Below are 25,431 nucleotides of genomic sequence, written 5' to 3'. Positions count from 1 at the left end.
GAGAGCTGGTGTTTTCACATTTACCTCTCCTCAGCTTTTTCCTGTGAGTCTCTTGAGAATCACCACCTTTGGAAAGGACCTCCATGACCATTGAGTCCAACTTTTGACAGTACACCACCCTGTTACCCAGACCACAGCACTGAGAGAGTGTCCAGCCATTCCTTGAGCACCTCCAGGGATGCACTTCATCACCTCCCTCATCAGCCCATTCCCTGACCACCCTTTCAGTGAATAAATTCCACGTGTTGTTCAACCTGAACCTCTCCTGGTACAGACAGGCCTTTTCTTCTTGTCCTCTCACTGCCTGCCTGGAGAAGAGGCTGATCCTCCCCTGGCTACAGACTTATTGCAGGGACTTGTAGAGAGTGGTGAAGTCTCCCTTAAGCTTCCTTTTCCCCAGGCTGAATAAACCCAATTCCCTCAGCTGCTCCTGGTACTCCAGACCCTTCTCCATTTCTGTTCCCTTCTCTGGACATGCTCCAGTCCCCCCATTTCTTGTCCTGAGGGGCCCAAAACTGGCCAAAGCTCTCAAAATGTGACCTCAGCAGTGCCCTGCTCCTGGGGCTACGCCACTGCTGGCACAGGCCAGGTGCCATTGGCCACCTGGGCACAGCTGCTGTGAGTTGAACCACTCTCAACCAGCACCCCCATGTCCTTTTCTTCCAGCCCATTTTTCAGCCACTCTGCTCCAAGGATTTACTTTTCCTATGCACTGATGTAAATGCCCATTATATCCTGTGCTCTCTCAGGCTGGGTACTTCACAACAACTTTTTAAATACTTATTTAAACATGTGGAGAGGCTTTCTGCTGTACAGAGAAAGCCACACTACTTTACAGAGAAGCTAACCCACATTCCTGCAGCCAGGAAGCTGAGATGGTGAGTTTTAAGTGCCAGCTGAAAAGAGTGTGAAATGAGTAGATTTCATTTATCATACTTGGATTGTTTGTCTGCTTCACAACCTCTTTGCTAGGAACAGTTCAAGCCCACTCCAGACACTTTTGCTGACCACTGTGTATCTGCAATTTTTTCACACTGCCACATTCTCCAAGGGTCGTGTTTCCACCACTCTTATTTCAAATGGTAAATTTTGTGATTGTTGTGGAGCTGGCAGAGGCAGAGTGATGTATGTGCAAACTTGTGTCTCTGCATCCATCCGAGATGGGCAGCTGGAGCTTTAACATGGTCCTGCCTTCCTTGCCAGCAAATTAGGAAAGGATTATGAAAGAGGACACCAAGGGGAAGCATCATTTCATGTCTGTACTGCAGCAATCCTCCAGCTGGCATCAGCCTCCATTAGCTCCATGCTTTACATGTGGGATCAACAAAGGGGACGCAAAGAGAGAAACCAGGAAATCCTGCAAGTAGAAGGCAAATTTTCTGGCACTTTTCATTCTTTTATATTCAGTGTAGTGCAAGTCTGCAAGACAACTGCAGCACACATGGGAAGGATTGAATTAAGGATTTGGGCACTGCCCCAGCATTTGTGTTTCTGCTCCACCATAGACTCCCCATGGGCATTAATGGTCAGTCTGGAGCAGAAAGGTGTGATGCCTTGAGAAGGCTGACCTAGAACAGAGGCTGGACAGAGCTGAAGAATAAAGCAGGGATTTAATAAAAGGTCTCAATGGATCCACCTTGGGCAGCACAAGAGCCCAACCAGGGTTACACCAAAGATGAACCAAAATGGTCACAAAATGCACAACCAGTCACAGGGTTTCTCACTTTGAACAGTTCTGCTCCATTTACATGTTGGAGTTAATTGTCCAATTCCAGCTCCAGCCCATGAACTCCCATCCTTCTTTTTCTCTCTCCATCCCATGTTGTTTGTGCTCTTGGGCCTGAGATTTGGATCATTTGTCCTCGGTCCCCAGCTGGGGAAGGAATTATTTTGTCTCCCTGCTCTGTGAAGAGAGCTCAGCATCCCCACATATGAAGCTCAGAACTGCACACTAAAGCAGCACAGAATCTGAAAAATATAAAAGCCAAAACCTGAGGTATCAGGTGTGAAACACCAAGCACAGACACACTGTGAGAGGGACCATCAGGTGAGTTTTGGTGTCTCCACAGACACTACAAACCAATATAAAAGCACAATTTGTGACTGGGCAGGGTGAAAGCTGGTGTGGACTTCTCAAAGTTGGCTACTTTAGGCTAACACAGCACAAATATAGATATTTCCACATCAGACTCCATTGCAAGGCACAAGATAGAGTAGAGGATGGAAAACAGGTTCCTAGATCATAAGTTATGATCATGAAAATTAGTTCTACAGCCCAGCCCTGTGCAGAATGGAGCATTCACACATTCCCTATCCCATGGCCCAGGTCTGATGACACCCAGTCTCCAGTGTCCCATATATGCAGCCAGTGTCCTCAACACTAGGGTGTTCCAGCCCACCTCTGGAAACTGTGTCAGGATCCAGGCAGAATTTCAATATCCACATGGACGGAGGGAAAGTATGTGTGACTAAACATGCTGCAAAATATAAAATCATTGTAATTGTGGGGTTATTGGCTTGAAGGTTAGCACAGATATGAGAAAATTCCCATTAATGTCCCTGAATTCTCTTTTTTTTTTTGGCTGAAGTCCCTTTCCAAAGAACTCAGGTCTTTGTGGAAGTAAAACTGTTGTGTCAGATAACAACAAGTGGCCTGTTTTAAACCCACTACACTGAATATGTTAAATTCATGGAATTTGTCTGAGGGCTAGAGTGAAAAGGTAGTTTCCATGGGTATGTGCTTCCTGGGAAAAATCTTCAGGATGTAAGACAGTGAGTCATCTCCTAGAGCAGAGGAGAAATGCAAAGCATGCAACTCTTAAAGCTCATCAGGGAGGAAGGCACCTGCACCAGGCAAGGCATTACACAAATGGACATGAGATGAGCTAAAGGTCATTTTCTCCCTCCATTTTAAATATGGATCCAGAAGGAAACATGCAAACAGCAAGGCCACCTCCTGCTACCAATTATTCAGGAAGGTAAGAGTCCAGATTGTGCCACAGAGAACCACTTAGACCTTCTCATCAAAATGTGACTCTGGCAAAGTGAATACTCTGGGAGGTCAAATGCATTTCCACTCAGGGCAGTATCACTTCCAAGAGCCTGAATGAAGGATTAACAAAGATGACTTGACATTTACCTGGATTCATGTGCAGCTAATAGGGCTGATAAAAGTGCTCCATGAATAATGCATATTGGGTAATTCACAGATGGAAAGATTCATCTTCTTCCATAAGCAGAAGGGATGGGGGAGGGTGGAACATCAGACAGAAAAGATTGGTCTTTAGATCCATAATATCCTTACCAGTGGAAAGAGAGGTCGAGGTTTCCTGGTTTAGTATCTTAAGTGCTTCCATTAAGGAAGTAATTTTAATTACATAGAAGGTCACAGCCCCTGTCTTTGTTTTGAGGTTTATTTGGGGGGGAGGGGGAAGGTGGGATTTAAAGTAATTAGCAAAATGCAGCTGATTTTTTTGCGAGGGGTACATGGAGGGGCTGAGCACAGTGTCACAAAGGTACAGAACAGCTGAGCTCAGAAGGGACCTCTGGAGATGGTCTGCTCCAAAACCCATGACCACAGAAACACCAGCTACAGCCAGGTCTCCAGGCAAGTGTCCTGGAAAATTGGGTTTGAAAATCTCTAAGGATGAAAACTCCACAGCTCTATCACCCTGACAGGAAAAATGGTTTTTCACCTTGTATTTCCATTTACGACCATTGTCTTTTGTCCTGTTACTGGACACCACCTGGTCCATCTCCTTTACTCAGCCATCAGGTATTTATACACCTTGAAAAGATCCCTCACAAAGATAAATCAAATCAAATCAAATCAGTCTCAACTCTCTCAGCCTTTCTTCACTGAGAGAAACTCCAATCCTTATTCACCTTTGAGGCTCCTAAGGCAATGTTACTGTGACCCTGTTACTGTGACTGTGGCAGTATTTTGACCATGGATTCAGTGATTCCTTGTGCTCCCAGGGAAAGGTGAATGTTTGGGGGAACATTTTCATGTCCCAGACTGCAGCTGACAGGAACAACCATCCACTCTGTCCTGCAGTTTATGGAAGGGGAGACATGGTGACTACCTGTCACCCTGCATCTGGTGCTCTTCAAAGTCCAGCTTGTGAAATCTCTTGTAAGACAGGCTTAGAGAAAAGATGTCTTGCCTGGAGCCAGGATTAATGAGGTTGAATCCTACTGGTGGCCACAGAACTGATTCAGTTTAGAAAGCGCTGCTGTGGGGTTTTGTTCATTACTGTGATGGAACCACAAATCAAGCACAACTTTCCCAAGGATGTGCCTGGATAATTCAGTAATATTCCCTTGAAGACCACAGTGCCCTTTAAATTAAAAAATCTGGGTTTTACACAGACTAGAACAATTACATTTTTAATTAGGACAGCTCAAAGCAATTTGGTAACACAGAAGAAGAAAGAGAAGACACTGTGACATTGCTTCTCCTTTTGATTTCAATCAGCTCAGTGGTTTTCTGGGTTTCAGCAAGTTCTAAATGGCTGCTTTGCTCTCTCCAGCAGTCTCCCAGTCTTGACCTGTGGTATTCCAGGTCCTTGCTAAGCTCTCTGCCTGTGCCTGCCCTATCCTTTAGTCTTGAAGCCTCCTTGGGGAGACCAGTTAAGCCTGGAACAGCTTCCCAGGGCAATGGTCACAGCATCAAGCCAGACACAGATCAAGAAGTGTTTGGACAATGATTTCTGGCACAGGGTGGGATTCTTGGGGTGTCCTTTACAGGGGCAGGAGTTGGACTCAGTGATCCTGATGGGTTCTTTTCAACTCAGAATATTCCTACGTTTTTACGATTCTTAGTCCTAAAGGAATGACTTCCTGTCCCTCTGCATATTTCCATCTGTCTCGGTCACTTTCAAAGGCATGTGGCATATGACACATGTTTAAGAAGCCAGATATCCTTTGCCACAATCAATCAGCTGAAAAGGTTCCATCCTGTTGATGCAAGAGGGCAAAAGGAAGCTCCCCTGGTCATCAAGATTCTCCTTACCTGAAAGTTAAAAGTTAATCTGTATTTCAGTGCAGTGTCCTTGAACCAAGGATGTACACTTCATTCCCCTCTAAATTAGAGCTGGGTTTTAGTCTGAAGTTGCATTTAAATGAAAGGAAAAATTCCTCCTGCTTTGAACAGAAGGAAAATTTTTTTGCTTGAGTTGAATTTTACCCAGTCAAGGGTTCATACTTATCTTGGTAAATAGGAAAAGACATCCCCAAGCTGGTGAGAGGGATTCTGACCAAACTCCCTGAGGCTGCACAGAAGGGTGAAGTCTTCAGGGACACAAAGCCAGAACATCTCCCTCTGACTCTGGAGTCTGCAGGGACAGGACTTGGGTGAGCCTTGACTTCAGTGGCACAACATGCACACAGCTCCCATCGTCACTGTTGTCCTCTGCCACCACCTGGGAGTTTTTTGAGCACCAAGTTGGGCAACTCCCTGGGGACTCCCCTGGCAGGGGAGACCCTCCTGGAGCAGTTCTGTGTCAGGAACCAGAGACACATTGGACTTTTTCAGTCTTCAGCTTCTACTTATTATCTTACCACAACTTCAGCACGCTGTCTGTGCCCAGACCTTGCATGCTGGAAAAACAGCACAAAAATGGCCAACAATCTCTTGTTACAAGGCCTTTTAAATCTAATAAAAAACTAAGATACTCAATTAAGAAGTGACACCTAGATTATTTTCCTTTCTAACCCAATAGCTGACACCTAAAGACCTGCAATGTGGATTTTTCTACCTGATTACAAAATACCACCTAAACCCAAGAAGAAAAGAAAGAGGAAGAAGAAAGAAGGGAACTCAAGACAACACCCTGTATCCTCCATCTTGAACCCATCTATAACATAAAAAAAAAATCCTAAAACCTAAATTTCTCACCCATGTGACACACTGCACTACTATCTACAATCTCTACAATCTATTTCACACTTTTGTGGTTTCTAGTTTACCTTGAGGCTTTGGAAGTTTTCTCCATGAATGAGGGTCAAAGTCAGTGCTCCCCTGGGGGTCAGGACACCCCAGAGCAGACAGAGAAATTTTCTTGGTGCCCTGAGTTTTCACAACCACCATGGGACCTCAAAGAGCAGTGACACCACTGCCAAGAATGAAGCTTTTAGAGCTCCTTAGAGGGGTTCAGCTCAGCCTGGGCTGTGCCCACAAACCAGTCCTGAGGAGGTGACACCAGTGTTGCTGAGAAAGGGACAAAACCCCATGGAACAGGAAACACTGACAATCCTGCACAAAATCTTCTAGATAGTGTGGCTTCTAAAGCAGGATATTTAATAAAGGGTTGGGCTCCTTTATGTGATGATTTGTAGCACTTCAGTCCACTGAAGTTTGGGCTCTTTGTAAATTCACAAACTGTGTGAGACTGGGTCTGTCTGCGTGTCTGACAGGCTCTGGCAGCCACATCTCCTCTGGGACATATTTGTGGAATATCAGCTATTTAGTGCCATCTTGTTCACTCAGTGGGCAAGCCAAAACAAGCCTGTGGAACAAACCCAAAACAGGACTTTCCTCTCCTGGAGGATCTGATGCCAATGCATCTCTTATCTTTTCAGGCACGAGCTAGGTGAAATCACAACCTGAATGTGCTGTGGAGACTGATCCTTGCATTCTGCTGTATATGTAGTATCCCAAGTGAGGTTTCCATGCTGCTCTGATACTTCCTCCAAGGCAAGAATTATTGTTTTTCTGTAAATTTGGGCTGAATTTTCACAAGAGGAAACTTCTGGTTTGAGACTGAATTGCTTCTGAGTACATTGGGCTGAATGTAAAGGGATCTGAGATTCAGCTACCAGAGTGGAGAGAGGAATGGCAGTGATGTGGGAGAGAAAATAATCACTTTGGTGAAAACTGAAATAAATGACACCACAGGAACCAGTTCACTTCATGGAAAGTGAAAAAAAAACCCACATCTTGCTGAATAAAAAAATTTAAATATTTGTAATTCAGAGCACCAGGGAGAAAAATATATAAGAAATAAAGGACCATATTCCCTAACTGGAGAAAAGGAGATGTTTCATTGCCCCAGCTGCCAAAACACTGACCCTGGGTAGAGGAAGAAGATTTCACCACGATTTTGCTTTGGTGTGTAGAAAATCCACATCTCCACATCATTTAATCTTTTTGTTATTGGCTGTAAGGGCCATAATTATTTCTGCTATTGCTTTTCCAGCTTGCTTGTCCATTCTGGCTGTAGCTGTTTGGAGACAGGAGTCCCACCTCCCATGTGTGAGTGCCCCACCATGTGCTTGGGTTCAGGGACTATTGAGCACAGAATGTGACCCCTCTGCTAAGAGGATTTGAGGGAGAAAATAACACTACAGAACTTACCTGAGGCTGCAAACTCTGGAACAAGCAGCTCATCCATGTAAAGCAAAGACTCCAGTCTCCAGGGAATACTGACATGGTGGTAGAGACAAGTCTGAGCTGGGCTCACTAAATCTCTGCTTCATTTCATTAAGGAGAGGAAGAAGAATGAGTTTTAGCAACCAGGACAATTAATAATCAAGCCTCATGTCAGGTGAAAGTGTAATTAGCAATGCCAGATGGAAGTGCATCAACAGGAGGCATGGAATGTTCCCTCTCCTTTGGAATATGCCACACTGCAGCCACACCAGGTCCTCCTCCAGGAAAGCAGGGGCTGAAATCTCCTCAAGCAGAAGATGGAATTGCATTTAGATTTATATTCATGGGCTGACACCACAAGCCCTGAGCAATTGGTTAACATGACCTGCTGTGATTATTTTGTAATTCTTATGCTCCTGTCCCCTTCTATTTATGCTGCAGCTACTTAGTGATTTGTCTAAAATCCTGAATAGTTTTGGGGAGAACACATATGATGCTATCTGTTGTTAAATTAGCTTCTCACCCTTCCATTTCTTATCCAGTTCTCAAGTTTCTTCCGTGGAGGAAACATCCAAGTTATTGTAAAAGTAATTTTATTTTATTTTTTAGCAACCCTTTAGTAAATAGGCTGCCTCACTGCAGACTGCTCACTTCCCTACTGAGGATGAGGAACTCAACTAGTAACAATTATAGTACAATTCTTCCCTTGAATCACCCCCAGGAGACTCTCTTTATCTGGGAAAGGTATTGGAATATTCACACCTAATCACCACGACACAGAAATACAGTTCTTCAAAGGTGGAAATCAATTTTCCCTTAGCATTTGAAATACTAACAACACTTTGCTGGAGCTAAGTGGTTAGATAAGATCATACATCCAGTGCTGATGATCAGTCTGAAAGGGAGGGGACAAAAGCCAACAGTGGTGTTTAGTGATAACAGTAAAGAGAATTTTATTAATAAAAAGAAAAAAAAGAAAATTGTTAGATGGTTCTCTTTCCTCAGTTCATTTCCACACCACTACAAAACCCCAACAGTGTTGATCCCTCAGGTTAAAGGTCTGTTTGCCACCCTTTGTGACATTAACAGGTCTTTTTGCTGTTAGCAATATCCACTTGGATCTGTGGCACAGACAAACCCTGGACACTTATCTGGAATTCAGGTCTCTTTTCCCTCTACTGTGCCCCCCTCCATTACTTTCTTTTGTGAGTCACAAGCAGTTCTGTCCCCTGGGATCACATTAGGGACTTCCAGAGAAATTAATCTGATGGAAAATTGCATTGTCAACCAAAAGTAACTTTTTAATGGAAAGTACTTCCTTCCTGTAGGGAATTCACAATGTCTGGTTAAGAACGCCAAGCAAACCCCCAAACTTAAACACTTTCATCTTGAATCTTTCAGTTTATGGTATGAGAAAATTTACAGGGGTGGAACTCTTCTGTTTGCTTGTTTAAGAAAAAATCCATTACTGTATTTAATGAGACTTTATGAAGGAAAATATTTCTGGATTATATATTAGGAAAGAATTGTTCAATGTGAGGGTGGTGAGGCCCTGGCACAGGGTGCCCAGAGAAGCTGTGGCTGCCCCTGGATCTCTGGAAGTGCCCAAGGCTGGGTTGGATGGGGCTTGGAACAATCAGGGCTAGTGGAAGGTGTCCCTGTGGTGGAATAATCTTTTAAGGTCTCTTCCAACCCAAACCATTCTGTGATTCAAAATACAGATGGTAGCTGCACAAAACTGACCTATTTCTTCTCTACAACCTCCTCGTCTCCTGAGAATTTCAATTAAATCCCATTTGTCCCTGAAATCAGCCCACAGTGCTTCTTTCCCTCTGTTTCTTTCTTTTTTCCCTTCATCACATCTCTCGCCTATTCCAAGGTCAGTGTAAAAAAATCCAGCTTTGGGAAAACATGGAGAAATCTGGCATTCACTGTTTTTGTAACCCCAATCAGAAATCATATTAAAACCCAAAGTTTAGTGCATCTATGGATGTATGCATGGATAGTTATGATTTATTGGATGTGTCAGGGGTTCATTTCATCTTTAAATAGGAAAACCGTGAGGTGTGACTTGATGACTTATTAAAAAAATGTCACACTACCTAGGAAGAGTGACACCATAAAATACTTATACATACAATTCCTGAGAGGGGCTTGTCAGAGGGATATCCCAGCATACCATTTAATGGGAAAAAATAATTATTCACGGATTGTTAGTTTTGCTTTTTACAAACAATGAGTCCAGTTAATTTTGTCATATCACTGGCTTGTGTTTGCAAGCTTCAGTCACTCTTTTAAAACAGCCCAGCATTCCCAGGGCACGTGGAGTGAAAAGGCATCATTTTAATGGGCTTGTAGCTAATTAAAATGTGTGACATTCAGAACGCGGCTGGAACGTGGCATAAAATATAATGACAGGACAATTCATCATGTCATGGACAAGTGGCTGAATGTGAGCATGTGCTGGCAAATACCGTGGAGGAAAATCCAGCTTGAACCAGGCTCCTCCAAGCATTCAGGACTCTGCATGTCTCATCCAGAAGTGGTGGATGTGTTTTCACAAGGGGTAAGTTTCATGACCTATTTTGCAATTTTCCAACGTTTTGTCTTTGATGTCCTGGCATAGACTGACCTCTGTCCTCACAGGGGGTGGCTGCTGTCAGGGACAGTGTGACAATCAAGGTTTGATTCCCAGGGGCAGCATTGCAGGGAACAACAAAGATTTGTGGGTTTTGCCAATGTTCTGTATTCCAGGCTTCTTGGTCTCCTTCAGGGCACCTGCTAAGGAAATTAATTAACACCTCCCATTGTCCCAGGCTGCTCCAAGCCCTGTCCAACCTGGCCTTGGACACTTCCAGGGATCCAGGGGCAGACACAGTTTCTCTGGGCACCCTGTGCCAGGGCTTCTGCACCCTCACAGGGAAAAATATTCAATATCCCATCTAAATCTTCTTTCAGTTTAAAAGTGTTCCTGTTTGTCATATAACTCTTTTCCAGGTGTCCTGCACCCTTTAGGCACTGGAGGTTCTGGAACCTCTCCCTGGCCTCTTCTCCAGGCTGAACATTCCCAATTCTCACAGCCTTTCCTTATAGGAGACATGCTCCATCCCTCTGGTCCTTAGAAGAGCAGTTTCAAACAGCAGCCTGGGTTTCAGAAAGCAGCTCACCAAAAACCCCAGCCTGAATCAGAAAGGCTCCAGAAAAATGGAAGTGATGTTGGATGGGCCAGTTTGGATTTTGTTTGCACAACCTGTACTAGCAGAAGGTGTCCTTGCCTATGGCATGGGGTTGGAACTAGAAGGTTTTTAAGGTCCCTTCCAACTCAAACCATTCTATAACTGAGGATCCCAAATAGATGATGAAATGAAATATTGCTGTATGGGCTGATAAAATTAAGTATTTTTGTGTCCTAGAGTTCTTCCTTTCTGCTTTTCAATCCATTTCTATTTATTGCAGATAATTAATTCTTTTTCTTTCTTTGCTTGAGCGTTGACTCACACTGTAAAGATTAAAGGTTTTTTTGCATTTAAAATCTTGTTAGAATTAACACCAGATTTTAATTTAGCAGTCAAAATGGACTCCATGCTGAACTCAGAAATTCTTTTAAATAAAGGAATTAAGAATATCTATTTGTCTGCTTTTCAAGGAGACTAATGTTAGAAAATGGGGAAAAAGGGATAAAGAAAGAAAACAAAATGTACTATTACTGTTAGACTTACTGCTTTTATTAAAATTTCTTTGGCTTATGTAAATTTAACTGAAATTTTTCAGACCATTAATCCAAAACACCAACTATAACCTTTTTGTTCCTAATTAAAAATGGATGGACTGATAGAAGAGGGATGAGATTTTCAGAAGCACTCAATGCTGGCCGAAGTCTACTTTGATGAAGTCAGTGCTGAAAGCTCCCCCAGAATCTGTTAAGAATGGAGCAGAGCTGAGCATTTCTCAAACCCCTTCCAGAGTCAAGTGTGGTGAGGGATCATTTCTGAGAGCATTGCCAGGGGTTCAGCATTGTGGTTTCCATGAAGTTCAGTTTCTTCTATTTTTTTTCTTTTGGTCTTAAAACTGGTTTGAGCTGTTTAAAATCTACATCCCAAATAAGTTTTTTTGACTCTAAAGGAGTCTTTTGAGCTGTTATGGTTGGGTTCAGAAATTGGAGTGGTTCACAGAAAAGTGCATTAAAAACACACATAAGGGATTTGGGAGACACTACAAGTAGAAGTGTTTGAAAGCTGAAATGAGACAAACAAATGTGGCAGGAGTAGCTTTAGAAAATCTCAATGTGTTGATTACTTGCAACTGATACGAGTCCCAAAGGTCAGAAGTAGTTTTAACACCTCTGTCCTCTGGTGAAAAATAGAAAGCACAGAAGAACCAAACTCAACAGATGAGTCCTGGTGCAGAGCTGGGAGAGAGGAACTACCCTGCAGCATCAGGAAAGAAAATTCATGGAATAACACAATGGTTTCCTTTGGAAGAGACCTTAAAACCCATCCCATTCCTCCCTCTGCCAGGGACAGGGACACCCTCCACTATCCCAGGTTGCTCCAAGCCCCATCCAGCCTGGCCTTGGACTCTTCCAAGGATCCAGGGGCAGCCACAGCTTCTCTGGGCACCCTGTGCCAGGGCCTCCCCTACCTCACAAGGAACAATTTCTTCCTAACACCTAATCTAAATTGAAACAGTCCAACCAAAGTCTTAAATCATCTTAAAATTCCAAAATTCCCTGTGATTCAAAGCATCAGGGCTGGTGTGGCAAAATTTCAAGCCAAGCTTGATAGCTTTTTGCTGTTGTGGCCTATTTTGTTTATCCTTGTAAGGGGAAAAGACAAAACATGTTACAGAGACTCATTTCTGAAGGGATCAGATGGAGAACAGGACATGACGTGAAAGAACTGACCTGGTGGCTGTACCTGGCCAAATGCCTGTGAAAACATACGGTCCCTTTGCCACCACGGAGGCTGGAGGAGAGGCAGTTTAATGGGGCTCTGCACACAAGTTTTAGAGCCTTTCATAGCACAGATATAAATGATACATTTCATCTTTATGCCACCCTTCTAAATCACTAAAAAGTAAATTCAGTTAATGCTGAAAGGCAGAAGCCCTGAACTGCTGCTTTGCTTTGCTATTTATAGTGTCAGGACCAGCTCTGGTTTAATCTTCTGGGTGTCATTCAATATATTTCTGACTCAACCAGGTAGAACAGAAGACTTGGCTGTATTTCCAAGCTCTCAGAGGTTTTAAGGCAATCCCACAGCTTTTGCTGCAAGTAGTTTTTGCAGTGTACTGATTAATAATCTCAGGGAGAGCGCAGTTGTCCACAGGAAACCATTAACTGCAGACCAGAAAAGAAAATCACCCCCCAGAATTTAAAAAAACTCAAACAACAAAAAGCACCCCCCCCCAAAAAAAATAAAGAACTTTTAGAAAAGGAACATACTGAGTTAATTTTCCCAGCAGATGTCTTTGCTGAAGCCCCTCCCTGCCATGTTAATTGTCATAACTACGCCCTGTAGCTCCTTGGTAGGAGAATTGTCACAATTAGCCTGTGACTTCGCACCAGCTGTCTTGGCACAGACAAGACAACATGCTTTGGACTCTGAACACCTGCAAACCCAGTCCATGGTGGATGTTTGAATGCTAAACAAAACAGCTGTTGCATTTCAGGCTTGTTCTCTTGGGGAGGCTGGGGGGAGAGAGGTGGAAAAATGTCTCAGTGCTGGAATGCCGTAATTTTCCCTTTTTGAGGTTTATTCTGGGCATTCTCTTCCAGTGTGCTGCCTGTCAGCTGCTGGAGGGGTGGCCCCAGCAGTTATCTGGAGGTTACACAATTTGTAGGGTTCCATATGTTGGTAGTTCTGAGTAGCAAAATAGAATGGGGGCAGGGGGTGAAAGAGAAAAAAACCTCCATATTTATTTTGATTTATTTCTAAATCCTATCATTCCAGGGCTCTGAAAGGACAGTTTGGTTTGGTTGGTGCACTTCTGGATGAGTGTGATCTGGGAGCTGGCAGGCAGCACTTTGGCAGTTTTACCCCAGTGAGTTTAATAACCCAATGAGGATTGCCCAGAACAGTAGGATCAGATTCATGGAATGAGCCATGAATGCATTTCTGTTCCCCAGTAACTGTTCGGTGGGATTATTCAAGAGATTTAAATGTGGGTGGCATCAATTTGAAATGCAGATGGTGTATCTTATTAAACACCATTTTAGCTATTTGTAGTGCTCAGAACAGTATTTGCCCTGAATTTAAATAACGATGTACAGTATTTGTTAAAAAACATGCTTGGGCATGTTTTGTTTAATTAGTGGCTTGAAATTTCCTAGCATATGGCGTGTCATTTGCTAAAAAGATACCCAATTATGAAGTTCCTTGAAGTTTTACTATTTAAATGCAAAATTAACTTGGTATGTTCAGCAGTTAATGGCAGGCCATTAAATATAGTATTTACTAAACAAAAGACATATAGGAGCAGCTGAGTGTGCCTGTGCCATCTGTACCTTGAGCACTGTACATCTTTTGGTTCACAGGAGGTAGACTGGACCCACTGTGCTCCCACAGTTCATTACCAGAGCTTTCTGCACTTCAGTGCAAATGACATTGTGTCTGGTTATTATCTTTAAAGGCCTGGATGATGCTTTAGAAACATCAATTTAATTTTTATACTTCAGCAAAGCAAGCAGACCATCTGCTTAGAAATCCCAACACTTTCTGAAGAGCTGCAGATATTTCTTTTCCCTGTCAGGTTTTGAATGGCCTTTTAAAGTTTTTTAAAACTTTCAGTTGCCTGCCCGTTCATTTTCGATTGGGAAATGGAAATGAGAGTCTGGAAGAGTGAAGGATGATGCATGCTGTTTTTTTTTTTTTTTTTCTCCCCATAACTTACCTGCTCAGCTTCTACTCCTCATCACGACAGATGACTAATTCAGCATCTGCTTCCCTCCACCAGCTCAGCTCGAGCCAGTTCCTCCATCCAACACCTCCATCATTCCCGAGTCCCGCCAGAGCTGATGGAAAGACTTGCCTCAGGCATCTCCACCACCCCTCATTGCAGGCAATATTATGCACTCAAATGAGTCACAGATTGGAGGATTCTCATTTTTACTCCTGAGAGTGACTTATCTTGAGAGGGAAGCAGTGAAGCCTGATGAAGAAGCGAGAAAGGAATGACCCCCCAGCCTGACACATTCCTTTCCTTCACAAGTCTGATTTCATGGTCACACGCTGCACTTCTTCAGGCACAGACAGCAGGATTCAACTTGGTGCATTATAGACATCTACACAAGGGCCAAGCCCTCCTAGGCTGAGAATTTATGCAAGAAATAAGCTCTTTTAGGGTTTTACCTCTTTTATTCACATCTTGAAGAGGTGAATGACAGCCCTGAAAGCCCTGCTTCTGGTCATTAACTATGAGGGGAGTGTAGGTATCTACACTGAGATACAGACTTCTAGTGAAGAGCTCACAAAACTGATGGTTCAAATCTTCAGGTATCACTGAAACATTCCTGTGGATTTCAGGAAATTCACGGTTTCACTTTGTTTCCTCTCTTATCACGACTATGTCTTTGTTCAGTAAGAACAAGATGCTCAGCTCATCATCAAAGTTGTGATCCTTTCCAGGGTGAGCTGTCAAGCAGATGAAAAGAGAAACAAAACAAACAAGAGGGGAAAAGGTGGGAAATCAGAAGTATTAATCCATATTTCTGTTTCTTAATGGATGGTATTTATCTTCTCACTTTAGCCAGGGTTGCCAATACTTTTATGCTTATATTTCACCCAGCTTTCGTCCCACTAGCCTGACCACAGTCAGACCCACCATCCCACTGATCTTCACTCCTTCCCACCGTGACTTTTTCAGGATTCTCCTTTGATTTCCAGACGGAACTCCTGCCTTTACCACTGTGCTTCCTTCTGCTCACTCCTCACTCTGCCTGCCCCACTCCTTTCCCTGGTCACCGCTGATTCCCTACCCCAACTCTGTTCTTTTTTACATGACTGGCTGATCTCTCTGTCTAATGAACAACTTCCCTGGTTCCCAGCTCCCTGCTAATGAAGATGGAGAGAGCTTTACCTCTTCAGTCACAGAACCCTGGGCAAAAGGAATTATGATACAAAAATAGGTCTATAACGTGCTCACTCTTTCTTCTTCTGTGACTGAGAGTGACTTCCTCAAGGGGAATGTTTCTTTCGTTATCCACCTTTAACTCTTATTTTCCTGCCCAATGATCAATTGTTTTTTGTGGGGCAGGGTGCCCATGCTCTGCACAAATGGGAAAGGAATGGGAAGGGGAAGGGAAAAGGGAAGGGAAAAGGGAAGGGAAAAGGGAAGAGACATCTTCTGCTAGACCAGATTGTTCATCTAGTGAATTGTCTTTGGATTAGTGCTTCTTTTTGACTTATTAAGACCTCCAAAGTGATTAATTTTTGGTCCAGACATGATGAGTTGAAATACTGTTTGATCCCCTAAGTGGATGTTCCTTGCTGGACAAAGGGACATTTTTTTTCTGCAAATAATTAAAGGGAAGAAACTTAAAAATGCACCAGGTTATTCATTCTTTTTTGGCATTAAATGGTCACTCCAGCAGCAAAATAAGCCCACACACATCAGAAGAAACCAATGAGACTTTATAGTAAAGCTTTAGAGGAATGATGGAGGGAGGGAATAATACGAACTTTTAAAAACACAAACACATTCTAAATAAACACGAAAATATGACTTTTCATCCATACCCTCACACATTCAAATGGAATTCGGTGTGGTTCAATTTTGACCTTTCCAGGTACCCCAAAGTCTAAACAGTGTTTATGACATCCAGGTACAGGCAACTCCAAAAATACATTGAATATTCAGAAGAAATAATAATAAGAATTCACCATGAGTAGCTCATTCCTCCAAGTTGTTGAGAACCAGTGCTTGGAGTCTGTGTGTTTGGAAATGTCATTTCCCAAGAAGAAGACATAAAAGACACCTTGACAAGTTGTCATTAAAGATTTCATGGCAATAGCTGTGAGTGCAGGAATTCCTGCTCTCTTGCCCTGGAAAAATTCACATTCAGATGATTACATTTTGCCTGCTTACACTCAGGCTGCATTTTCAATTCCATGTGTCATTGTCCTTGTCTTCTCATCTTAAATTACTGTATAGTGCTGCTGTGCATTATTAAACAGTTGCCACATTTCATCCCTGTGGATCTTGCATTTAAATGATGGATTTACAAAGGTTCTGCTGCTTTGTTAAGTTTGCCTGTACAGCTGGTTGAGGGTTTACCTCAAGAAAAAAAGTTTTCCTTCAAAGAAGGCTTGAAAAAAATTACTGGGTTTCATTAAAAGTTGTCAAAATCTTTTCCCTCTTTCATTTTTTCCTCCAAAGTTTCTGTTTTTTTGAATTGAAAATTAAATTAAATAGAGGTATGTAAAAGAAATAGTGCTACAAATCAATGTTATTATTAACAAAAAAGAAAAAATTTCCAATTAAACACTGAAAATCATTCCAACAGTATTTTAGCCATCTGAATTCTGGATACTACAGTGAAATGAAAAAAAGGAAAGAAAGGAGAGAAAGGAGAGAAAGGAAGAAAGGAAGAAAGGAAGAAAGAAAGAAAGAAAGAAAGAAAGAAAGAAAGAAAGAAAGGAAGAAAGGAAGAAATAGAAAGAAAGAAAGAAAGAAAGAAAGAAAGAAAGAAAGAAAGAAAGAAAGAAAGAAAGAAAGAAAGAAAGAAAGAAAGAAAGAAAGAATCTATTTCAAGCAACTGAGAATAAAAACAATGGCTGAACTGCAAATATCACAGCAGAAATCTTTCCATTGTTTCCAGCAAGTCTTTTTTGTGCATCATCTTTTGAAACTTGAAAATTTCAGAAAGAAAAACTGCCTTTAATTCTGTTTCTTAGTACTTGTATCCATAATACAAAACCCAAGTACAATTTTTTTCTTAGATTAAAAGCTCATCGAGACAGGGATCACTGCTCCATGAAATTAAACACGTTGTGTGTAGGCTGAGGGAACATTCCTGAAAAGACAAAGTATTAGGATGCATCCCAAAGAGTATGCAGGGGCTTCAAGAAATAGGATGGGGGTCTCAAGAAATGGAGAACTTAGCTATAGGCAATGATATAAGGGTATATATATGATATAAATGATATAAATATAAATATTAGAGGGTGGTTGAAACGAGATATTGAGGAGAGGGGTTGCCTGTTGGTATTCAAGACCAGTTTGGATGGGCTTGGAGGAAGTTGGGATAGTGGAAGATGTCCCTGCCCATGGCAGGGGGATGGAGCTCAGAGATCTTGAAGTTCCCTTCCTGTCGCTGTCAAGGCAGGACGAGAATGAGAAGACTCATTCAGAAAGCTGCTGAGAGTAAAACTCCAATTTATTCAAAATACACTGCTCTTTTATACAGAGCTTCGTGAGGACCAACTCCATTGATCCTGAAGTGAAAACAACCCACAGCATTGGTGCAAAGTGCTTGACGCACAGTGATAGAACTTAACTATAAACAATGTGAACAACAAGAGAGATAAAGAATTATATACATTCTTTTCCAACTCTTTCCCAGGCTTCTGCCTGGATAGAAACTCTCTGTTTCTCTCTTTGACTGAATCTGAGATCCACATCTTCCAATCCAAAGTGTCCTCTGAATCTGTGCCATGATTCCATGGCATTTGTTATGCTTCAGCTACTCTTCAGTGGCAAATGAAGAACAGAGATTGATGGGCCCAGTCAGGGAAACCATCACAGTGTCTGTGTGTTGCGTTATCTTGGGATAAAACAATCCCCAAATGCAAAATTAGATCAGTCAACACCCTTGGAAGAGAACTCAGGCTATTTTAAGACCTGTGAAAGATTTCTAAGGATAGAATATTCCCTAGAAAACTTTAAAAAGCTTTAAAGCATCTCCATTTATTTATAGACAGTTTCACAAAGTCAGCTGCTAAAAGGCAGAGAAATCTGTGTTTTGGAGTCCTTTTAAAAACAATGCATTTCTCAGGATCAGAGCTCTGACTGAGGCTGAACTCCACACTCAAGTGTAAATATTTTCTATGGCTTAAAGCACTGGCTGCAGAGGCAGCCCTAGGCAAACATTAATGTACAGGTTGAGTAGGTAATTTTGGAAAGCAAGAGCAAGCCAAGATGTGCCACACTTGGGAAAGACATTGTGAGGTCCTACTCTTAGGAAAAATTTCCTTTTGTGTTTTTTAAGACCACAGTCTCCTTGTTTGACCATGAATAATTTCCAGTTCTGAGAACAGATGGGATTCTGCCTCCTGGATTTCATAGAAGTTTGTTGTGGCTATTAGGAAGCTTTCAGGAAATGTGTATTATTGATATTAAAAAAAAAAAAAAAGAAATGCATCCCATCACTACCTCTGCTGGATCCAGCCCATGTTTTAAAGGAAAGCTGAGATTGCTATCAAATAATCTGTTTTAATGGGCTGGGACTCCAAGGGAAACCTGAACACAATTAAGTTGGAAGAAAGCACTGCTATTCTTCATAATTACCACTTTTTTTTTTTTTTTTTTTTTTTTTTTTTACATCAAACTGGATTAAGTGAGGTTGCCTCACAAATTAAAGATAGCCTTAGAGCTCTTTGCAGCTTGAGCGATGGACAAACCAGCAGGTAGAAGCCCTCTGGTTGACTTTGAAGGGACTGATCCTTTTTTCATCCAAGTTCAGTAAGCAAGGCAGCATCTACATCAGTGCAATCTTAAAGGATTTTAAAGAAACGTTGAAGGTGAGGTTGAATGGGGCTTGGAGCAGCTGGATGTAGTGGAAGTTTCTGGATGGTTTTCCAACCCCAACAATCCTGTGATTTTGTGAATGGACACAAGAGTTTTGTGATAGCCCTGTTTAGAGGTCATTAGTATGTGGCTAAATGAGACAAAATTCTTAATGGACAGCAGGAATTGCTGGGTGAAATCCAACTGTGCAGCTCATTTTATTTTCAGATCATTCCATGAGCATCACGTAATTAATCCTCAAAGAACCTTAAAGCAGACAGCTGGAAGGGACAGTTAGGCAATCATGCCAGTAAATATTTAATTTCTTCTTCTTCATTTTGGTTTGGGTTTTCTTTTCATGGTCTTTTGTTATGGAGTAATTCCACAGGTGGACTCATTGGTATCAGCTTGTTAGAAGAGAAAAAAACTGTGACATGGTAGATAAGACACATTTTCAAAAAAATAACCCTAGAGGTGATGTAATACTGCAAGCAGAAATCACCTCTTTCAGTGGCACATTGCAGAGAACAAATGAAACAGCAAAATGTGCAGTGCCACAGATGCTCAGGGGACCTGCTTTGAGACTCCTGCTTAAACTACAAAGGCAAGATTGTCCCTTCTGAGCAGCAAGGAGGGGCTGCCATGGCAGAGAACAGCCACATTAAAATCTCCCAGCTCTGAGTTTCTCTGCTCATGTTTCCAGCCACTCACCCCTCAGGCCAGGCTGAGGTGCAGAGCCTCGGACCTGGCACTCAGAGCCACCAGGGAATCCTTGTCTGGGCAATATTAGGCTGGATTTTGGCTCTCCACATCCCCACCTGTGTCAAGGAGCTCAGGCACACGCCGTGAGTCCAGCCTGATAGATTTTCTACCCTCAAACTGGTCATTTTCCAGCCAAGCCATTTGGGACTCTGATATTAAATCCAATTCTCTTGCAGAGTCAGGATTGATCAACACAAGGCTTATTCTTGGCAGTATGAAAGAAATGTTTATTGGCCAATTCCTGTGCCAGTAGGAGATGTGAGTAAATCTCCCTTTGCCTTCACAAAGGTCAGCTTTTCAAACTACCCTCATCCATGTGCTGCACCAGGCCATGAGAAAAGGTGTTGAGCACTTTTGTCACACTGAGGAAAGCAAGAGCTATGGTCAACCCAGCACCTTGCAGGAGCAATTCTTCAGGGCTCTCTCATTCCACTTGGGCCAGGATTCAATCAATACTCCAGCTTAAGAAGGAATCCTGCCTATTTCTGCTGCTTTTCCTTCAGCAAAAATGTGAAACCAGTCCGCTGGCTGGATTTCAGCTTGGATAATTACATTTTGCTCACATAAATTACTTTATTAGTTTCAAAGAGGGGAAATTACTCTGTGCTAACACTTCCAAAGCTATTTGGTAGCGTTAGTAGAAAAGATGAAACTGTCCAACCCACCAGAGAGGTGGCTGTGTTTTGATGGGGGATGAAATTCCCCTTGTAGAGCACGTGTTTTGTGCAGGGAACTTCAGTCCGTGCCCAGCCTACATGAAAGATGAAGAGCTATTAGCTCCTTTCTGAAGCCTCACAGCCCTCAGCCTGTGATGTATCTCCCTCAGCCTGACTCTCATGTATCAGACTGGCTCTCTGACAGCTCTTCTGGGATGGCTTAATAAAGCCCTATTAAATCCTCATTTTCCCATTGTAAGCTGGCTGGATTTTGCCTTTTTTCCTCTATCACCAGCCCTCTTCCTTTAGGATCCACTCTGTCAGCTGGGCATTGTTTCTTGTCATCACTCAAGTTAGCTGCAAGGCAGCTTGGCTCTGCATCCATCACATCTGGAGAGCCAGGATTTTCCAGACAAGAGAAAAATCTTGTTGGTGACCTAAACATTCAGTTCTGCATCCCAGTGTCACACCATCCATCCTTGCCTCTGCCTGGCACAAACTGCATCTCCCAAATTATTCCCTACTGCTCTGAATGATTCTTCTAGAGCCTGCTGTGGGAAACATGCTTTAACTTATCTTCACCCTTCTATCTTTCTGATACAAGCTGTTTTTTTCCCTCTGTACCACATCCAGTATTCTTATATTATATCTTGGGCATTAGATCCATCACCAGTTTCATCTTTCTTATTCTTTCCCACCCTTCTTAAATTTCTTCAGTGTTCTAATCTATCACATCACTCATTCCAGCCTTGGTATTTCCATTGTCATCACTTTCAGTGGCACTCTCATGCCTGAAATGTCCTAATTTTTCTCATCTTTTAAGTATGCAACCCAAAATGACATCCTGCCTGAGTCAGGGAATCAGCAGCATTATCTTTATGATTATTCATTAAACAGAAGTTTTAGGACAGCTAATGCATATGCATAAGCTTATTGTTCACAAAGTCTGATTGTTCAAACACTGGTTCTGTGAATTGTGACTGCAGGAGGAAATTTCCCCAGTGTTTGAGGAGCACAGCAAAAGACACACAGGATGGAAAGTTTTTGAAGTGCAATGGGCAAGATTTTCTTGCAAAACTCATGATATTTGGAGGTGTTGAACTCATTCATTTGGTCAGACCTGGTCTTTTACAAAGGTTTATGCACATCTAATCTGAATATTGCCAGTGGTCCCAGAGATTGGGACGTGCAGGAGGGAAAGGACTGGCCTAAATCATTGCATGGGCTGTGCTTTCTTTGGGCAGGAACTTTAGGTAATTCTATCCAGCAGCTATGAACTCATCTCATCTTGGCTATTGAATGATTATTATTTTAAATCTTAGCTTTTTTAAATTTCTTGAGGTTGCAGCAGTTTTAATGGATTTGGAGTTTCTGACCTTGCACTGTTACTCAAACAGAGATGAAGAGCTCAACACTGGAAAAAAGGCACAAATAAATTCCCTGAATATCCTTATAAAAGATGTGAGATAAAAGAAATATTGTATCAAAATTTCCCATAAAAAAAAAGATACTGCATTGTGAACTCCATTTTGAAAGCTGTGGATGTTGAATATTTCAGACAATGGAAGATCTTCCTCACCAGTCAGTTCATCAGCTGCTAATGTACAAAGCATTTGCCATTTTCTCCTTTTAAATATCCCTCTATGATTACTATTTTTCTCACTAAATACTTAAATACCTTTTTTCATCACTTTGTGCATCTATTCTCCATCACTCCTCTCATGGGCAAAGCATATTTATGTAATAATGTGATTTGAACAAACACCAGGATGTAAGAAGATACAAGGGTGCTGGACATGAACAGAAATTCAAGATATTTGCCCTAAATTACAGCAAAACTTTGGGCCCCTGTACTCCAAGAGAGCTTTGTTAAAGTCATCTACTTGTTAATTCTTAGGAATGTAAAGGAAAATATGAGTTCCATAAATGATCTTGAAGTTATGAAAAATTTTAAATCTTGAATCAACGGCATGCTTTATTTTTCCTTACTGCAGTTTTCTTCTGCAGATCTTAAATATTCCAACTTTTCATTCCAAATTCACTGAGGTAGTCTGATCACACCAAGGCTACCTGTGTTTCTCCAAAATCAAAATGTGCTTCCCACTGGTCCTGCCTTTTGCTGGGATGAGCAGGATAAGGGGAATCTTTGGAAAAGAGTTAGACAGACTGCCAGGAGCTGGGAGCTTGGAACCTGGCCAGCTGTGCTGTCAAATGCCTGCTGGGCTGGGAAATGTGGGTTTTAGTCAAAGGACTTGCAGTTCTGGTGTGCCTTCCCTATGAAAAGAGGCCAGATGAATTCTCGTGGTGCTGGGAAGCTTGGAAACATCTGATCCTGAAGAATCCACACTCAGAGCTTCCTGAAAATTCACCCAGCAGCCAAGGAGCCCAAGTTCATGAATATTTGTAGGCGCAATTTTCTTGGTCTTTACTGAAAATAGATCCTCCAATTGAAGATTCAGCTCTACAGTTTCTAATGGAGAAGTATTTTGCTCTGAGAACTCCTAATTTTAGTTACAGAGCTCCTCCAGAGCTTCAGGGCTGCTTTCCAAGTCACAGCCTTCACACTGGGCTGTTGGTTCCTTAATTTTTTTTCTGCTTCTTTTCGGGTTGGGATTGAAAGTGCTTGAGATGGTGTTTCATGTTCAGATTCAGATGTTTATTATTTCTTATCTAAATTATAGTCTCACAAGGTGTGAGTTTTATAATATTTTACTAAAAAGTTACAAAAAGGCCTCAAATCTATCTTTATAAAGTCTTTTAAGGAAAAGCTATCTAATTAAGAAATGATACTTAAATTATTTTTACTTTTAACTTAATAACTAATTACTTGTGTCTTACAATGTAGACTTTTCTGTCTAATTACAAAATACTACTTAAACCTATGAAGAAGAAAGTGAAGAAGAAAAACTAACCATTACCTTAAAAATTTTATCTTAGCTTTATAGATATTGCTATATTCTAAAACTTGAAACTCTGCGTTTTCTACTACGTGATATTACACACTTCTATTCAAACTACACATTTATAATCTCAGTTCTATTATTCAATTTTAGAAGCCTTTTCCACAGCCTGAAGTCAAATATAGTGCTCTCTTGAGAGTCTGTGCCTTTCAGCACAGAAAACCCAGAACTCTCAACATCCAGAGTTCCAATGCTGGGCTTACAGGGAAGCAAGGGAAATGTTGAGTGCTTTCTTTTCACTGGGAAATTTCCCCTTTACACATCAATGAGATACACCCACAGAGCTGCAGAGAAATATTTTCTTCTTCCAAAATAAATTACGTTAAAATCCCATAGCATGTTACAGAAGCAAATTCTGATATTACCTCTGACACACTGGGTTTCATATTTTAAGAAAACTTGCTTTGTCACCAGTTCCAACCTGAGGAAATGCCAAGTGGACATGAGCTCAGGTGTGCTGGAAAGGAGGGCTGGGGTGTGACAGCAGTGCTGTGTGGAGTGTCAAATCTGAGGAAATGCAGCCAGACAATGTGACAACAGGGATTAGACTCCATAAAAATTTCAGTGTTGTCCTTGAGAAAGGAGTCCTGGAACAACTGCATTGCATAACAGCACCATCACTTATTAAGTGTATCTTGTAATTGGTTAGGAAGCCATTAATGATAATTTGCTTCAAACCCAAACAGCTGGCTCTGTGACCCTCCAGGTAACAACAAATAAAGGAACAGGAGGAACAGGAATAATTCAAATCCACAATATAGCCAATTGCTGTTCTAAATCCTAAGGTATTAACTTTTAATGTATATTTCAATGACAAACCAATCCTGACAATTTTTCTGTTTAAATATGTAACCACTGATTCTGGAAAACAAAAGTGGATTTAGTTATTTGTTTATTTATTTTATTTTATCTGTGCAGCACTAGTTTATTTTGGTGTAATCACTCTCATTCATGTCTAAAAACCCCTCAAGAATGCATTGTGTTCTTAAGAGCATCACTATCATAAATCAGTGTAGCTACACTGACTTTAGAAATGCTGCCATGATTTATTTGATTTGTAGCAGTTGTGGATCCAACCCTCCATTCTGGGATGCTTGGCACCAGCACAACCCACCATTGAACTTTACTAGAAGGTTTCTGATCAATAATAAAAAAAAAATAAAAAAAAATAGGTGTTTTTTTCTTTCTCCATGACAAGGATTTCTACTTTTCTTTTAAGATTCTATGCCCGCAAAGTACTCAAACCCAACTTTCCTGCAATTTTCAAGGGCCTTTCATGGAGTTCAGTGGGAAACTGAGGCTCTTGACCCTCTGCAGGACAGGACCTTAGAGTTGGAAGGAAATTGCCTGGCATCTTGTACAACCTGCTAATGTGCCTGTGCATTCATGCACAGTAATTGATCTTACAAGCTCCTGAGTGTTCACTGGACTTGCCATTGCACCATGAATATTTTATAGCTGCACCACTGTAATAACAGTAATTACATTTGCCCTTTTACAGAACCTTTTATAGAAGGGTTTCAAGGTGGTTTATGGACGGTAATTAAGCCCCATGGTCTTCTTGTGGAGTAAGAATTATTATTACCCCTCTGCAAATGGGGAAGCTGAGGTACAGAAAATCTGAATTTGACCTTGCCCAAGGTCATATCTCAAATCGCTGCCAAGATGAGGAGATGAATTCAAGGATTCCAGCTCCAGGGTCTCTGCAGTAATTTATTTTACTTGGATTATGCCTCTGACAGAAGACAAACTTTTAAAGTTGAAACTGTCAATATTTTCCTATTATTTGGAGTATTGCACGTTTTTCCTGTTCTGAAGAGCTCCTGTGCCTCCCATCACATCCTCACAAAAATCAGAAGGTACTCACTGACATGATCTTGAGGTGCTGCACCCACAGGCCCCCATCCTACACAGAGATGCCAGTGGGGACCTGTCACCAAGGATTAACCCAGGCTTG

This window comes from Lonchura striata, chromosome 4 (assembly GCF_046129695.1).
Source record: "Lonchura striata isolate bLonStr1 chromosome 4, bLonStr1.mat, whole genome shotgun sequence".
Taxonomy (NCBI): Eukaryota; Metazoa; Chordata; class Aves; order Passeriformes; family Estrildidae; genus Lonchura; species Lonchura striata.
Note: the sequence above shows the minus strand (reverse complement) of the source record.